Genomic DNA, 15433 nt, shown 5'->3' with positions numbered 1-15433 from the left:
ATATCTTGACCAGTAAAGTAGGAAACAAAATTAAGAAAATATATTTTTTATTTTTTTTTTTATTTTTTTTTTTAGTTTCCTTTCCTTAAGAAAATATTTTTATTTCACATTCATTTTCTGAAGATTGTTTCACTGGATATAAAATTCCAAATTGTGATTATACCTTCTGGTCTCTCATGAAAAAGTCATTTTTCTCAGCTGCTTCAAGAATTTTTTTCTTTTTTTTTTTTTAAGAAAACATATTTTAATAAAGTGCAGGGAAGATGAAATAAATGGGCCAAGAAAAATGTATGGTATATGAAAGATAAAATAATATGGTAGAATAAGTCAAAATTTATCATATCACAATAAACATAAATAGATAAAAATTCATCTGTTGCAACACAGGGGCCTCTCAGATTGGTGCAAGTCCCTCAGATTTTGGAGGATGCCTTTTTATAACTTGGAAATGAATATATCATTTGAAACACACTTACATTATTATTTAATATTTATTCCATACCCTCAAAAATAAATAAATAACAGATTTTATGTCTACAGTTATACACTAACTTCTAATTTATTTTTCTTGTAGTCTGATCTCAGCCGTGAAATGGAATCTGATATGATAGATGTGGTAAGTGACCTCCCAAGATTTTGCTTTGTAAAATAAAATATTTCACATATACTATAGTCTTTTTAATATTCAGTTCAAAACTTATTATCAGAACTTCTTTTCTAACAGTTAAGAGGGTATAACATTATTTTTTTTTACTGTGATTTAACTTTGTTTAAAATTACACTGAGCATTTGCAAAGCAGTTATATTTTTTCAAAGTACTTTGCTGTGTTTGATTTCCTGAATTTTTTTTTTCTAAAACGAAAGACTTTGGTATGCATTTTCACATATACAGTGTGTGTAGGAATAGTTTATAGTGTATACAGAGAAAATTGTGAATATTTTGAGGAAGGTTAACTGGAATTCTCATATCTTTTATGAAGAAAGTGTTCTAACGTGTACTTTTTATGTGAGAATTGTGATTCTTTCATTGCGTTTATAGATACAAAATACAAAGTTGATTACACTGATGCATTACATTGAATAACAATGGAGTTTGAGTAGTGATGCAGGAGATATTGTGAAATTTGGCCTTTGATTTTCATTGGTTATTTGGTACTTCCATAACATGAAATACTTAGGGCAAACTAGATTTTATGGTGTACTTCTTTATATTCCTATGAATTTATGTTTTAATCTGTGGTGTATGTGTAGGAGGGTGGCATGTACTGGCAAGAAATGCTTTAGCTTAATCATGACTTTTAATGGCGTTTTAAAATGGCACTATTATTTGTTAGCAAGAAAAATGTTAGTCATAAATATCTACCTCACACCTTCAAATTTAATTTCTAAAGTTTTTATAAATTAAATTTCATGCAATACAGAGATATAAAACTTGCAGTTTGCTCCATGTCTCTCTGCACCCCCGTGAAAATCACACACACCCGAGAAACAATTATTGTTCATTGTTTGGTGCTTGTCTTTTTACAGTTGTATCCCCTATTCAGAAATAATATAAACATATATAAAATGTCATATCGTTGTTTTTAAAAGCAAAAGTGAAGTTACTCAGTTGTGTCTAACTCTTTGTAACCCCATGGACTATAGCCCACCAGGCTCCTCCATCCATTGAATTTTCTAGGCAAGAATACTGGAGTGATTTTCCATTTCCTTCTCCAGGGGATTTTCCCGACTCAGGGAAAAAGCAAAAATGTGGTTTCATTTTATCATTTGCTTTGCATATCGCTTCTTAAAGATTTTAACATATATAATATACTTTCCTTAAATTGTAAAAGTAGGTTTATAAAAGTAGATTTAAAAGTAGGTTTATAATTAATGAATCAGTGAATACCTATAAACCCACAACTCAAGAATTGGAATGATGTGCTTCTCCCCTCTTTCGTCCCACATGCCTCTCCCCTGTCTGAATATTTTTGTCTTTTAAATATAATTTTAGGGAGTTCCTTTGTTGTCTGCTGATCAGGATTCCAATCTTCACTGACGTGGCCTAGGTTCAATCCCCGGTCAGGGAACTGATATACCCCAAGCCACACAATACCCCCTGCCTCATCAATAATCAATGATTTTATAAAACTAGTAACTGTTTTATCATTAAGCATAGCTAAATAGCTAAATAATAGCTAAATAATATAGCTAAATATATAGCTAAATAATATAATGTTTAACTTTTACTATGCTGTAGCAATTTTTAAAAAGGTGTTAAAATATATATAGCTTTCTGGTACTTGCTTTAGTCCCACAATATTATGATTCTAAGATCCATTCATCTTAATTTATTTGACTAAATTGCCTTCACTTTCACTGGTTTATAATATCCCTACCGTGAGTATGCCATAGGTATTTTTATAGTTCTCTTATCAGCAGGCTCTTTCATTTTATCATTTGCTTTGCATATTGCTTTTTAAAGATTTTAACATATGTAATTTACTTTCCTTAAATTTTAAAAGTAGGTTTATAAAAGTATATTTTAAAAGTAGGTTTATAATTAATGAATCAGTGAATACCCATAAACCCACAACTCAAGAATTGGAACATAATAGCTTGATATTTACATACATTGTGAACTGATCACTACAATAAATTTAAATATCATATACCACCTTACATAACTACATTTTTTCTTATGATGAAAACTTTTAAGGTATACTCTGTTAGCAACTTTCAAATGTAATACTATATTATTAATTGTTGTCATCATGCTGTACATTACATCACTTGACTTATATCTTTTATAACAGGAAGTTTGTACCTTTTGATTCTCTTCACTCATTTCACCCCTCCAGACCCCCTTCTCTCTGAGAACCATTATTCTGCTCTCTATGCCTCTAAGCTCAGATATTTTTATGTTCATCTTTTTTTTAGATTCCACATAAAAGTGGGATTATATGGTATCTCTCTTTCTTTTTCTGAATCATTTCGCGTAGCACAGTGACCTCAAAGTCCGTCCCTGTTGTCACAAATGGCAAGATTTCATTCTTATTTATGACTTTATTCCTGATTCTATACATGTTACATATTTGTTATCCATTAATCATTTGAGAAAAACATAGGTTGTTTCCATATTTTGACTAATGTCAGTAATGCTGCAGTGAACATCGAAGTGTATAAATCTTTTTAAATTAGTATTTTTATTTTCTTCATTTAAATATCCAGAAGTGAAGTTTCTGGATCACATCTATTTTTATTGTTTTGAGAAACCTCTAGAATGTTTTCCATAACAATAGTGCACAAAATTCCCTTTACTTCTTATCCTCATTGATGCTTGTTATTTCTTGTATTTTAGACAATAGCCATTCTAACGAGTATAAGGTCATATCTCACTGTGGTTTTCATTTGCATTTCCCTGATGATTAGTGATGTTGGGCATCTTTTTATGTGCCTTAATGTCTTCTTTGGAAGAAGACCTATTCAGGGCTTCTGCTCATTTTTAACTGGATTATTTGTTTGTTGGCTACTATATTTTATGAGTTCTTTATATATTTTGAATATTAACATTTTATTGGAGATATGATTTGCAAATACTTTCCCCCATTCAATAGATTGCCATTTTATTTTGTTGATGATTTTGTTTGTGATGTACAAGTATTTTAGTTTGAAGAAGTCCTACTTATTTATTTTTGCTTTTGTTGCCTTTGGAGTCAGATCCAAAAGATCATTTCTAAGAGTGAATCAAGTAAGTAGTTTGCCACCTAGAAGTTTTATGATTTCAGACTTTGCATTTAAATATTTAATCCATTTTGAGCTGATTTTTGTGTATGGGTGTAAAACAAATGGTCTAGTTTTATTCTTTTTCATGTGGTTGTCATGTTTACCCACAAACATTTATAGAAGAATCAATCCTGTCACCATTATGGACTTTTACCTCCTTTGTCAAAAATTAATTGACCATATATACATGGGTATATTCCTTGGCTCTCATATTCTGTTTCTTTGAGCTATATGTCTTTTTATGCCAATTCCATATTCTTTTGATTAGCATAGCTTTGTAATATAGTTTGCAATGAGGGAGGATGATGCCTCCAGCTATGTTCTTTCTTAGGCTTGCTTTGACTATTCAGAGTCTTTTGTGGTTCCACACAGATTTTAGAATGTTTTGCTTTATTTCTGTGAGAAAACATCATTGGACTATTAATAGGGATTGTATTTACTCTGTAAATTTCTTTGGGTAGTATAGGCCTTTTAATAATATTAATTCCTCCAACATATAAGCAAAGAGTATCTTTCCATTGATTTCTATTTTTTTATTTCAATCATGTTTACAGTTTTCCATATGCATGTCATTCACCTCCTTGATTAATTGTCACAAGCTTTTATTATTTTGATGCAATTGTAAATGGTATTTCATTATTGATAGTTTGTTTTTATTCTATAGAAATACACAGGATTTTTCATATTTATTTCTTATCCTGCAACTTTACAGAATTTGTTTATTAGTTCTAACTTTTATTTAGTGGATTTTTTAGGATTTTCCATATATAAAATCTACTCAAATGCAAGTAGTGCCAGTTTTACTTTTTCCTTTTCAATTCATGTATTTTTCACTTTTTTCTTGACAAAGTACTCTGCCTAGAACTTCCAGTACTATGTTGAATAAAAGGAACTAGAGTGAGGTTAGCATCCTTGTCTTGTTCCTGACCTTAGAGGAAAATTTTCAACTCTTCAGCATTGAGTATACCATTACCTGTGGGCTTGCCTTATATACCTTTTATTATGTTGAGGTAGTTGCCATTATATCCAATATATTGAGATAAAATACATTTTATCACAAATGTATGTTGAATTTCTTCAGTTGCTTTTCTTGTATCTATTGAGATGGTCCAGAGAAGGCAATGGCACCCCACTCCAGTACTTTTGCTTGGAAAATCCCATAGACGGAGGAGCCTGGTGGGCTGCAGTCCATGGGATCATGAAGTTGGACACAACTAAGCAACTTCACTTTCATTTTTCACTCTCATGCATTGGAAAAGGAAATGGCAACCCACTCCAGTGTTCTTGCCTGAAGAATCCCAGGGACAGAAGAGCCTGGTAGGCTGCCATCTATGGGCTCGCACTGAGTCGGACACAACTGAAGCGACTTAGCAGCAGTAGCAGCATTGAGATGGTCATATGATTTTGGTTCTTCATTTTGGTAATATGATGATCACAGTGATTGAATTTCAGGTGGTAAATCTTCCTTGCATCCCTAAAATAAATTCTATTTGATCATGGTTGATGATCCTTTTAATTTATTATTTAATTTGTTTTGCTGATATTTTTGAGCATTTTTGCATTTATGTTCCTTAGGAATCTTGACCTATAATTTTATTTTCTCGTGGTATTCTTTTCTGGCTGTGATATCAGGATAATGCTGGTCCTACAATGGTTTTTCCAGCAGTCATGTATGGATATGAGAGTTGGACTGTAAATAAAGCTGAGCGCTGAAGAATTGATGCTTTTGAACTGTGCTGTTGGATGAGACTCTTGAAAGTGCCTTGGACTGCAAGGAGATCCAACCAGTCCATCCTAAAGGAGATCAGTCCTGGGTGTTTATTGGAAGCACTGATGTTAAAGCTGAAACTCCAATACTTTGGCCACCTGATGCGAAGAACTGACTCATTTGAAAAGACCCTGATGCTGGGAAAGATTGAGGGCAGGAAAAAAAAAAAAAAGATTGAGGGCAGGAAGAGAAGGAGACGACAGAGGATGAGATGGCTGGATGGCATCACTGACTCGATGGACAAGAGTTTGGGTGAATTCCGGGAGTTGATGATGGACAGGGAGGCCATGCATGCTGCAGTTCATGGAGCTACAAAGAGTGAGACACAACTGAGTGACTGAACTGAAGGAGACAAACAAACTGTACTCCAAAACTCTAAAATGATGAGAGAAATAGAAAAAGATAGTAACACATGGAAAGGTATACCATGTTTGTTGATTGGAAGAATCAGTATTGTCAAAATGAGTGTACTATCCAAGGCAACCTATAGATTCAATGCAATCTCTTTCAAATTACCAATGGCATTTTTCACAGAACTAGAACAAAAATATCTCAGAATTTGTATGGAGACACAGAAAACCCCAAAAAGCCAAAATCAAACTTGAAAAAGAACAACAAAGCTAGAGGAATCTGGCTCCCTTACTTAAGACTACACTACAAAGTTACAGTCATCAAAACAGTATGATACTGGCACAAAAATAAAAATTAAATCAATGGAACAAGATAGAATACCAGTAATAAACCCATGTACCTATAGTCAATTAATCTATTACAAAGGAGGGAAGACTACACAATTTTAGAAAGACAGTCTCTTCAACAAATGGTGCTTGGAAAACTGGACAGCCACAGGTAAAAAAAAAAAAAAAGGTGAAATTAGGCCACTCCTTAATTCTATACACAAAAATAAGCTCAAAATCGATTAAAGACCTAAATGTTAGACCAGACACTATAAAGCTCTTATAGGAAAACGTAGGTAGGACACTCTGACATAAATCACAGCAATATCTTTTTAAATTCATCTCCCAGAATAATGGATATAAAAGGAAAAATAAACAAATAGGACCTACTTAAACTCAAAAGCTTTAGCACAGCAAAGGAAACAATAAACAAAGAAAAAGACAACCAACCCACAGATTGGGAGAAACTATATGCTAATGATGTGTCTGATAAAGCATTAGTCTCCAAAATTTACAAGCAGCTTATGACACTTAATAGCATCAAAATAAACAGCCCAGTCAAAAATGGGCAGAAAACATAAATAGACGTTTCTCCAAAGAAGACACAGATGGTCAAAGGCACATGAAATTATGTTCAAAATCGCTAGTTGTTAGAGAAATGCAAATCAAAAGTACAATAATATATCATCTCAAACTGGTTACAATGGCTATGAACAAAAACTCCACAAACTGCAAATGCTGGAGAGGGTGTGGAGATAAGGGAACCCTTCTGCACTGTTGGTGGGGATGTAAATTGGTACAGCCGCTATGGAGGACAGTATGGAGGTTCCTTTAAAAACTAAGAATGGACTGTGCAATCCCACTTGTATGCATATATCCAGAGAAAAACATGGCCCTAAAATATACATGTACCCCGATGTTCTTTACAGCACTGTTTACAATAACCAAGACATGGAAACAACCTAAATGTCTGTTGACAGATGAATGGATAAAGAAGATGTGGTATATAGACATACAATGGAATATTACTCCGCCATTAAAAGCAATGAAATAAGGCCATTTGCAGCAATGTGGATGGGCCTAGAAAGTGTCATATTGAGTGAAGCAAGTTAGCCAGAGAAGGAAAAATATTATATAGCATCCCTTATATGTAGAATCTAAAAAAGAAATGATACAAATGAATTTACTTACAAAACAGAAAGAGACTCACAGACTTAGAAAATAAAATTATGGTTTCCAAGGGGAAGGGACGGTTAAGGAATTTGGAAAGGTCATGTACACACTGCTATATTTAAAATGGATACCAACAAAATCCTATTGTATAGCACACGGAACTCTGCTCAATATTATGTGACAGCCTGGATGGGATGGAGGCTGGGTGGAGAATGGTCACATGTATATATATATATATATATATATATATATATATATATATATATATATATATATGGCTGAGTCCCTTCTCTGTTTACCTGAAACAATCAAAACATTGTTAAGTGGCTATATGCCAATGCAAAATGTTTTTAGTGTTAAAAGATGTACAAAACAAAACAAAATAAAACAGGATAATGCTGGCCCTGTAAAATTAGTATAGAAGCATTTCCTCCTCTTCAAGTTATTGGAAAAGATTGAGATGTTGTTATTCTTTTTGTCTGGTACAATTCATCAGTGAATCCACTTGGTCTCGTCCTAAAATTTTAATTTTGGGAGGTTCTTTAATTACTGATTTAATCTCCTTATTCATAATAGGTCTATTCAGATTTTCCATTTCTCCATGATAAACCATTGCAGGTGGTATGTTTCTATGAATTGATCTGTTTTCCTAGGTTGTTCACTTTGATATCATATAATTGTAATCTCTTATGATCCTTTATATCTCTTTGGAAACAGTTGTAATATATCCTCTTTCATTTCACATTTTATATTTTGAATCCCTCTATTTTTCTTGATGTGTTTAACTAGGATGTGTAAACACTTGATGTGTTTACCAAATTTATCTTTTCAAAAATCAAGCTGTTAGTTTTCTTGATCTTTTTAAATTGTCTTTTTAGTCTCTATTTTTTATTCAGTTCAGTTCAGTTGCTCAGTAGTGTCCAACTCTTTGCGACCCCATGAACCACAGTATACCAGGCCTCCCTGTCCATCACCAACTCCCAGAGTTTACCCAAACTCATGTCCACTGAATCGGTGATGCCATCCAACCATCTCATCCTCTGTCGTCCCCTTCTCCTCCTGCCTTCAATCTTTCCCAGCATCAGGGTCTTTCCAAATGAGTCAGCTCTTCACATCAGGTGGCCAAAGTATTGGAGTTTCTGCTTCAACATCAGTCTCTCCAATGAACACCCAGGACTGATCTCCTTTAGGATGGACTGGCTGAATCTCCTTGCAGTCCAAGGGACTCTCAAGAGTCTTCTCCAACACTACAGTTCAAAAGCATCAATTCTTCAGTGCTCAGCTTTCTTCACAGTCCAACTCTCACATCCATACATGACCACTGGAAAAACCATAGCCTTGACTAGACTGACCTTTGTTGACAAAGTAGTATCTCTGCTTTTTAATATGCTGTCTAGGTTAGTCATAACTTTCATTCCAAGGAGTAAGCATCTTTTAATTTCATAGCTGTAATCACCATCTGCAGTTATTTTGGAGCCCCCAAAAATAAAGTCAGCCACTGTTTCCAATGTTTCCCCATTTGTTTGCCATGAAGTGATGGGACCAGATGCCATGATCTTTGTTTTCTGAATGTTGAGCTTTAAGCCAACGTTTTCACTCTCCTCTTTCACTTTCATCAAGAGGTTCTTTAGTTTTTCTTCACTTTCTGCCATATGGGTGATGGCAGTAACCTCATCTTCATAGCTGAGGTTATTGATATTTCTCCTGGCAATCTTGATTCCACCTTGTGCTTCTTCCAGTCCAGCGTTTCTCATGATGTACTCTGCTTATAAGTTAAATAAGCAGGGTGACAATATACAGCCTTGACATACTCCTTTTCCTATTTGGAACCAGTCTGTTGTTCCATGTCCAGTTCTAACTGTTGCTTCCTGACCTGCATACAGGTTTCTCAAGAGGCAGGTCATGTGGTCTGGTATTCCCATCTCTTGTAGAATTTTCCATAGTTTATTGTGATCCAAACAGTCAATTTTTATTTCCACTCTCATGTTTGTTATTTCTTTCTTCTCCTAACTTTAGGCTTTATTTTCCCATAGTTCCTTAAGATGTAAAGTCAGATTTGTTTTTTTGCAATTATTTCTTGATGTAGGAATATATTGCTGTGTACTTCCCTCTTAGAACTTCTCTTGCTGTATCCCATGAATTTTGGTATGTTATATTTCCATTTTCATTTGTGTCAAGGCTTTTCTTGATTTCTCTTTTGATTTCTGCATTGACACATTGATTGTTCAATGGTATATTATTTACTCTCCACATACTTGTAATTTTTTTTTAATTTTTGTCTTATGTTTGATTTCTAATTTCACAAGATTGTAGTCAAGCAAGATGCTTCATGTGATTTGAATCTTTTTAAAATTATTTAGATGTCTATGGTGAATCTGTCAGGTCATGTACAGTCTATTTTGAAGGATATTTCATGTGCATTTATGTGTTAAGACCAGTGTTTTCTTATAGAATTTTTTTTTTGTCTGGATGATCTATCCATTCATTTAGGTAGAGTATTAAAGCCCCTCACTATTATTGTCTTGCTCTCTATTTCTCCCTTTATGTCTGTTAATATTTGCTTATATATTTAGGTGTTCCTATATTAGGTTCATAAATACTAATGTTATATCCTCTTGTTGCATTGACCTATTTATCATTATGCAATGTCCTTCATCGCCTATTACAGTCTTTGTATTAAAGTCTACATTACCTGAGATAAATAGAGCTACCTCAGCTTTCTTTTGATCCTCAGTTGTATAGAACATCTCTTTCCATTCCTTCATTTTCAGTCTCTGTATCCTTAAACCGTAAGTTATCTTCTTAACCAGCATATAGATTTGTCTTGTTCTTTTATCCATTCAACCACTGTGTCTTTTGATTGGAGCATTTAGTCAATTTACATTTGTAGCAGTTATTGATGGTTATGTACTTACTGTAATTTTGTGAGTTGTTTTCTGGCTGTTTGGTAGTTCCTCTCCATTCCTTTCTTCTTCTCTTCCTTTGGGATTTGATGACTTTCTTTTGCCTTATACATCTGAGATTACTTTCTCATTATCTCTTGTCTGTCTACTATTGGTTTCTGCTTGTATCTATGAGGCTAATGTAAAATAACCTTCATTTATAAAGTCTATTAACAACTAAAGTTCAAATGCATTCTAAAATACTACATTTTCCTTCTCACTTACTTTTTTATGTTTTGATGTCATAATTTACATATTTTTATCTTGTCTATCCCTTAATTAATGATTGTAGTTATAGATATTTTTACTACTTTTGTCTTCTAATTTTCACTAACTTTATAAGTGATTAATCCAACATTACCTTTACTATACACACACACACACACACACACACACATATATATATATACACTATATACACACATATATACTCTTGATGAAAGTGAAAGACAAGAGTGAAAAACCTGGATTTAAACTCAACATTCAAAAAACTGAGATCACGGTGTCTAGTCCCATCACTTCATGGCAAATAGATGGGAATACAATGGAAACAGTGACAGGCTTTATTTTCAGGGGCTCCAAAAATCACTGTAGATGGTGACTTCTGCCATGAAATTAAAGACACTTGTTCCTTGGAAGAAAAGCAATGACAAACCTAGACAGTGTATTAAAAAGAAGAGACATTACTTTGCCAATAAAGGTCCTTACAGTCAAAGCTATGGTTTCTCCAGTAGTCCTGTATGGATGTGAGATTTGGACCATAAAGAAAGCTGAGTGCCGAAGAATCGATGCTTTTCAACTGTAGTGTTGGAGAAGACTCTTGAGAGTCCCTTGAACAACAAGGAAATCAGTCCTGAATATTCATTGGAAGGACTGACGCTGAAATTGAAGCTCCAATACTTTGGCCACCTGATTTAAAGAACTGACTTGTTGGAAAAGACCCTGATGCTGGGAAAGATTGAAGACGGTATGGAAGTGGACGTCAGAGAATGAGATGGTTGGATGGCATCACCAACTTGATGGGCATGAGTCTGAGCAAGCTCCAGGAGTTGGTGATGTTCCTGCAATACAGGAGACCTGGGTTAGATCCCTGGGTTGGGAAGATCCCCTGGAGAAGGGAAAGGCTACCCACTCCCATATTCTGGCCTGGAGAATTCCATGGATTTTATAGTCCATGGGGTGACAAATAGTCAGACTCGACTGAGCAACTTTCATTTTCACTATCTTAAGCTGGATGTCTGCTTCCTTCTTTGTGTTAGACAACTGTAGCCATTATTGTTTCAAATAATTTTTTTCTGATCCATTCTCTATTTCTCTGGGCCCCTTATGTGTGAATATTGTTATGCTTAAATGTTATCTCATAAGTCTATTAAGTATCCCCATTTTGATTTATTTTTGATTATTGCTAGTTTGATTGGGTGAGCTCCACTGCCTTATATTCAACATCACTGATCCTTTCCACTCTTTCCTCTAGTCTGCTATTGAACCCTAATAGTGAATTTTTCTATTTAGTTATTGTAGTATTCATTTCTGATTGATTTTTTCCTACATGTATCATTTTTTTTTAAATTCTCACTATATTTATCCCTTCTTCTAAATGCAGTAAGAATCTTTATGACAACTTTCTGGAATTATTTTTTTAAACTTTTATTGGCATATAGTTGCTTTACAACACTGCATTAGTTTCTACTGTGCAGCAAAGTGAATCAGCTATACATATACATATATCTCCTCTTTTTTGGGGTTTGTTTCCCATTTAGGTCACCACAGAGCATTGAGTAGAGTTCCCTGTGCTATACAGTAGGTTCTCATTAGTTATCTATTATATACATAGTATCAATAGTGTATATATGTCAGTCTTGATCTCCCAATTCATACCATGCCTGCCCTTTCATCTTGGTATTTGTATGTTTGTTCTCTATGTCTGTGTTTTCATTTTTTCTTTGTAAATAAGATCATCTATACAATTTTTTTCAGATTCCACATATATGTGTTAATATACAGTATTTGTTTTTCTCTTTCTGACTTATTTCACACTGTATGACAGTCCCTAGGTCCATCTATGTCACTACAAATGACCAGATTTTGTTCCCTTTCATGACTGACTAATATTACAGTGTATATATGGACCATGTCTTCTTTATCTATTCCTCTGTGGATGGACATTTAGGTTGTTTCCATGCTCTGGCCATTGGAAATAGTGCTGCAGTGAACACTGCAGTGCATGTATCTTTTTGAATGATAGTTTTCTCTGAGTGTATGCCAGTAGTGGGATTGCTCAGTCACATGGTAATTCAATGTTTAGTTTTTTTAAGGAACCTCCATACTGTTCTCCATAGTGGCTTTATCAATTTCCATTTCTACAAACAGTGCAAAAGAGTTGCCTTTCTCCACACTATCTATAGCATTTATTGTTTGTAGAATTTTTGATGATACTCATTCTGAAAGATGTGAGGTGATATCTCATTGCAGTTTGGAATTTGCGTTTCTGTAATAGTTAGTGATGTTAAGCATCTTTTTATGTGTTTCTTTCCATGTGTTGTTTGGACATGTGTATGACTTTAGGGAAATATCTATTTAGGTCTCCCATCCATTTTTTTATTGAGTTCATTTTTTTTTATATTGAGCTGTTTGTATATCTTGGTGATAAATCCTTTATCAGTTGTTTCATTTGCTATTATTTTCTCCCATTCTGAGGTTTATCTCTTCATCTTCTTAATGTTTTCCTTTGCTATGAGAAAGATTTTGAGTTTAATTAGGTCCCATTTATTTATTGTTGTTTTTTTCTCATTACTCTAGGAGGTGAATCAGAAAAGATCTTGCTGTGATTTATGTTACAGTGTACTGCCTACATTATGTTTTTCTTTAAGAGTGTTATAGTGTCTGGCTTTATATTTAGGTAGTTAATCCATTTTAAGTTTATTTATGTGTATGGTGTTGAGTGTTCTAATTTCATCCTTTTACATGTAGCTGTCCAGTTTTCCCAGGACCACTTATTGAATACGCTGTCCTTGCTCCATTGTATATTTTGGCCTCTTTTTCATAGATTAGGTGACTATAAGTGTATGGGTTTATCTCTGAGATTTCTATCCTGTTCCATTGATCTATATTTCTGTTTTTGTGCCAGTACCATACTATATTGATTACTATAGCCCTGTAGTATAGTCTGAAGTCAGCAAGCCTGATTCCACCGTCTCTGTTTTTTTTCTTTTTTCCCCCTTAACATTCCTTTTGCTATTCAAGATCTTTTGTAATTCTGTAAAAATTTTAAGACCTTTATTTCTAGTTCTGTGAAAAATACAGTTGTTAATTTGATGAGGATTGGATTGAATCTCGGAGAAGGAAATGGCAACTCACTCCAGTATTCTTGCCTAAAGAATCCTGTGGAGCGAGAAGCCTGGTGGGCTGCCATCTATGGCGCTGCACAGAGTTGGACATGAATAAAGTGACTTGGCATGCATGCATGCATTGGAGAAGGAAATGGCAACCCACTCCACTATGCTTTTCTGGAGAATCCCAGCGACAGAGGAGCCTGGTGGGCTTCCATCTATGGAGTCACACAGAGTCAGACACGACCGAAGTGACTTAGCCACAGCAGTAGCAGCAGCAGCATTGAATCTATGAATTGCTTTGGATAGTGTAGTCATTCTCACAAAATTAATTGGTCCAATTCAAGAACATTGTATACCTCTCCATCTCTTTGTGTCCTCTTTTATTTCTTTCATAAATGTCATAGGTTTCTGCATACATATCTTTATCTCCTGAGATAGGTTTATTTCTAGTTATTTTATAATTTTTATTTCCATGGTAAACAGAGTAGTTTCCTTAATTTCTCTTTCTGATCTTTCATTGTTAGATTATAGGAATGCAAGAGATTTCTGTGTATCAATTTTATAACCTACAAATTTACTAAATATATTGATGAGCTTTAGAAGTTTTCTGGTAAGATCTTTAGGATTTTCTATGTATATTATCATGTCATCTGCAAACAGTGAGAGTTTAACTTCTTTGCCAATTTGGATTTATTTTATTTCTTTTTCTTCTCTGACTACCATGGCTAATGGCTTCCAAAATATGTTAAATAGTGCTGAGAGTGGTCACCTTTGTCTTGTTCCTGATTTTAAAGAAATGCTCTCAGTATTTCACCATTAAAAATAATGTTTTCTGTGATAGGTTCCATCTATGCCCACTTTTTTGAGTTTTTTTTTTCATCATAAATAAATGAAATGAATGTTGAATTTTGTCAAAAGCTTTTTCTGCATCTATTGAAATGATCATATGATTTTTGTTCTTCAGTTAATATTGTGTTTCAAATTTTGATTGGCATATATTAAAGAATCCTTGCATCCCTGGGATAAATCCCACTTGATCATGTTGTATGTTCCTTTTAATAAGTTGTTGGATTTGAGTTGCTAGTATTTTGTTGATTATTTTTGCATCTGTATGCATCAGTTATGCTGCTGCTGCTGCTATTGCCAAGTCACTTTAGTCGTGTCCAACTCTGTGTGACCCCATAGATGGGAGCCCCCATCCCTGGGACTCTCCAGGCAAGAATACTAGAGTGGGTTGCCATTTCCTTCTCTAATTCATATTGGTCTATAATTTTCTTCTTTTGTGATATCTTTGGTTTTGGTATCAGGGTGATGATGGCCTCATAGAATGAATGTTTCTCCCTCTGCAATATTTTGGAAGAGTTTGTGTTTCTCCCTCTGAGACATTTTGGAAAAGTTTGAGAAAGATAAATTTTATCTGTTCTTTAAATATTTGAAAGGCTCCACCTGTGAATCCATCTGGTCATGGACTTTTGTTACAAGTTTTTATTTTTTTTAATTTATTTTTTTATTTTATTTTTATTTAAATTTTATTTTTTTTTTACTTTGCAATACTGTATTGGTTTTGCCGTACATCGACATGAATCCACCACAGGTGTAAAGTTTTTAAATCACACTTTCAGCTTCAGTACTTGTGGTTGGTCTCATAGTTTTTATTTCCCTTTGGTTCAGTATGGGAAGGTTATACTTTTCTATGAATTTGCCCATTTCTTCTAGGTTGTCCATTTTATTGGCATATAGTTGCTTGTAATAGTCTCTTATAATCCTTTGTATTTC

General features: G+C 34.0%; 1 long non-coding RNA gene across 1 annotated transcript in view; it reads left to right on the top strand.

Annotated features, from left to right (window-relative positions):
• Positions 1–572: 572 nt before the first annotated feature.
• The window catches only part of LOC106503808, a 152120-nt gene continuing 137259 nt past the window's right edge, over positions 573–15433 (top strand). The window contains exon 1 of the long non-coding RNA XR_001917659.1: positions 573–616. This is a non-coding gene — a long non-coding RNA (uncharacterized LOC106503808). The remainder of the gene's footprint in view (positions 617–15433) is intronic.

Source organism: Capra hircus, unplaced genomic scaffold, assembly GCF_001704415.2.
Source record: "Capra hircus breed San Clemente unplaced genomic scaffold, ASM170441v1, whole genome shotgun sequence".
Lineage (NCBI taxonomy): Eukaryota > Metazoa > Chordata > Mammalia > Artiodactyla > Bovidae > Capra > Capra hircus.
The sequence above is the reverse complement of the archived record's forward strand: the minus strand, read 5'-3'. Positions and strand labels throughout refer to the sequence as shown.